Source organism: Lycium barbarum, chromosome 10, assembly GCF_019175385.1.
Source record: "Lycium barbarum isolate Lr01 chromosome 10, ASM1917538v2, whole genome shotgun sequence".
NCBI lineage: Eukaryota > Viridiplantae > Streptophyta > Magnoliopsida > Solanales > Solanaceae > Lycium > Lycium barbarum.
Window position 1 is genome coordinate 121995146 of NC_083346.1, and position 3552 is coordinate 121998697.

The 3552-nt window shown below is 34.5% G+C and overlaps 1 non-coding gene across 1 annotated transcript; it reads left to right on the plus strand.

The window, feature by feature from the left end:
• The first annotated feature begins 2294 nt into the window (after positions 1 to 2294).
• LOC132616406 (small nucleolar RNA snoR114) lies at positions 2295 to 2384 on the plus strand. The gene has a single exon (XR_009573187.1). It is a non-coding gene; the product is annotated as a small nucleolar RNA snoR114 (small nucleolar RNA).
• The last annotated feature ends 1168 nt before the right edge of the window (positions 2385 to 3552 follow it).

Consider the following 3552-nt stretch of genomic DNA (forward strand, 5'->3'; position numbering starts at 1 on the left):
GAATTATTAGGCTTGTCAAATGGGCTGGTCGGATTGAATTTATACGGATCAAAATGGGTTGAGTTAATAAATGGGCAGGTCACTTGGAGGCTTAAAAGCGGGGTCATAACCCATGCTTCAATTTTGCAATACAGCAAGTACAGGAACCACATTGAGAGACACAAACTTGACGGCAATGGCATCAAGACTAATATCACTTGTCTTCTGGGATAAGAGGGCTCTTTGTGTAATTGGATTATCAATAATAATATCACGTGAGCTACTAATTTGGTTGAAGCAAAGTGATGATAAAACTATGAAAAGAGCAAAAATTGCTATTGTGGTTCTTGCCATTGCACTAGATAGTATGCGATATTCAATACAGTTATGGAGTGCAAATTGAACTCTTTGCTCCTCCTTTATATAGAGCTCATCATGTGGAAATAGAAGCATTGCAAACCAGAAGGTCAAATCAGCCACTAAACTCCTGCTATGTACGGGATCCAACAAAAGATCGGACTACATTATTTCATCATATATTTACAATTAGTCTTAACTTGTATTTCTACAAGAGACTTTTTTCGCAACTTGAACAGTTGCGCTAAGGCTCCCCTTCTGTTCCATTTATGTGACACTATTTCTTACTAGTCCGTTCCAGAAAAAATGACTCATTTCTATATTCGAAAATAATTTGATTTTAAACTTCTTATTTTATGTCTAATGGTACTTTTATAGCTACAACTCATGGCGTATTTAACATCGTAATTTTTAAGTTTCTATCTTTTAAATGCCGTTTGACCAGTCAAACTCCGACACATAAATTGAAACGATAGGAATATGTGATTTAGATCTTTAAACCAAAATATTTAAATAATGCTTATGGATAAATGCAGGGCCAGGTCTATAAGCAACTTGGTTGTAGCGAAGACTTCCAGCCCCTTTGAAAATAAATTGTCAACTTGTGAGAAGAATACAATGTAAGTAATAAATGAATTCACAAGCTAGCTTTGAATTTTGTGTTTACTGCTGATGTCGTGGATGATATCAGCAATGTCATTCTACGCTGCCGCTATAAATAGCTCAGCATTTCTCACTCATGCACATTGTGAAAAAAATTATAGAGAATTTTGAATATAATAACAACATATCCCGTGTAATTTCATAAGTGGAGCCTAAAAAAAATAGAGTGTACGCAGAATTAAGATAGGTAGTTCTTATAAGAAAAAGTTTCGATTTGTTACTATATATTTTGTGGAGGAGGTCTAGACTTATCCTCGGTTAAGAGTTGAGTTTGTTTGAGTCCTTGCTCGTTAACAAATAAAGACATTTTTAGCTCAAAAGATTAATGACAAGAACTCAAATGGATCCAACTTCTAAAGCAGAGTAATTCTAAACCTTTTCGTAAAGTACAGGGATAAATTTGAACCTTTTTTACTTTTTAATAATGTATGAGCCTCAAGGGTTTTATGATAGTGCTCCATTCTGAAATATTCGATCCTTAAAATATATTGAATGCATCCTTTTCACAAAGAGTTGTATTCTATGAAAAGATACATTAAATTTTGAAACGCTCTTAATAAGTTCACCATCAATGTTTGCAGAACCTTATGGCTAAACGAGTCCTGCAAATACTAAGATATTACAAAACTATACTCTTTTACCATTAAAGCAACTTGAAAGAGTTAGTATTCAATTAACCAAAAAGGAGATGTAGTAACGTATTTGTAATGAGTTAGGGTGAAGAGGAAGAAGCACCAGTGGTCTAGTGGTAGAATAGTACCTTGCCACGGTACAGACCAGGGTTCGATTCCCGGCTGGTACATTTTTTAGGTTGTGATGATTATTGCGCTCAATGCAGTGATTAGGAATTTAGGATCTCTGCAATTGTCCGAACATCTGAGCTTTCTTTTTTGGGAAACTAACACTCCATGACATTTTGGGTAAAGTATTTACCCGAAATGGCCATATTTTTTTTTTTTATTTTGCATTAGCTGTGGTGATTATTGCGCTCAATGCAGTGATAAATGGGTCTCTGCAATAGTCTGATGCACAGGATGATGAGCTGCGCATATGAGCTACCCCCCCCCCCCCCCCCCCCTCTTTTTTTTTTTTTTTTTTTTTTTAAATTTTAAGCTGTGATGATTATTGCGCTCAATGCAGTGATAGGGTCTCTGTAATTGTCCGAATTATACGACGATGAGTTGCGCATATGAGCTTTCTTTTTTGGGAAAATAATACTCTATGACATTTTGGGTAAAGTATTTACCCGAAATGGCAATAGTTTTTTTTTTTTTTTTTTTTTTTACATTTTGCATTAGCTGTGGTGATTATTGCGCTCAATGCAGTGATAAAAGGGTCTCTGCAATAGTCTGATACACAAGACGATGAGCTGCGCATCTGAGCTATCAACTTTTTTTTTTTTTTTTTTTAAAGTTAGTTTACAAAGTTCTATTTTTGTTGTGGAAAAAGATAAATTTAATGCTTATAATTTTTTGTATAAGCGGTGGATTCAGGATTTTGTATAAGCCGTTTCAGATAAACACGACGAAAGTCGACAATAAAGGCCACATTAGGTATAGGAAGCGAGATTTGCTCGCCACTTTACTTTTTCTTATTTTTTATTCGCTACTTCAAAATGAAGTCACCTTTTTAAGTCGCGCTCTTGATATCATGTAGGTCCGCCCCTGATAATAACAATTAATTACCGTATAAGAATAATACATTAATTTTGTTATCTACATCCTGCAAAGACTGCAAGATGTAGACAATTTATAATGTTTATAATTTTTTGTATAAGTGGTGGATTCGGGATTTGTATAAGCGGGTTTAGATAGACACGACGATAGCCGGCAATAAAATCAACATCAGGCATAGTGAGTGAGATTTGCTCGCTACTCTATTCACTGCCTCAAAATGAAGTCACCTTTTGTAAGTCTGTGCTCTTGATATCATGTAGGTCCGCCACTGATAATAACTATTACAGATTCAGAATTTTGTATAAGCGGGTTCAGATAGACATGGCATAGTGAGCGAGATTTGCTCACTACTCTACTTTTTCATCTTTTTTATTTGTTACCTCAAAATGAAGTCACCTTTTTTTAAGTCGGTGCTCTTAAGATCATGTAGATCCGCCCCTGATGACAACAATTAATTACTGTGTAAGGAATAATACAGTAGTTTTTTGGTTCTAAATCATGTAGGGACTGCAAGAATATCCAAGCCTCTTGTCTTTTTCATGTCTTGATTCTGCAGCCTCAAAGATTCTTTAAAATTCTCATAAAGACAAAATCACATTGTAAATTTAGATATATTGTTATACTATACTGCTAATATCAAAGATATATCTCTTGGAAATGACATAAAATTAGACCTTGTGCTATAGATAGACTCCATCACATATACTATATAAACCATTGAATAAAGACTAAGATTATTCATCATTATAGCCACTTAAACTTTTGAACCATGGCAAACAAAAACACTGTGTCCATTTTTGCACTTTTCATGAGCTTTTCCCTACTTTTCTACATTTGCAACTCTTCTTCTGCTAATGACAATTATTTAAGTGATAAA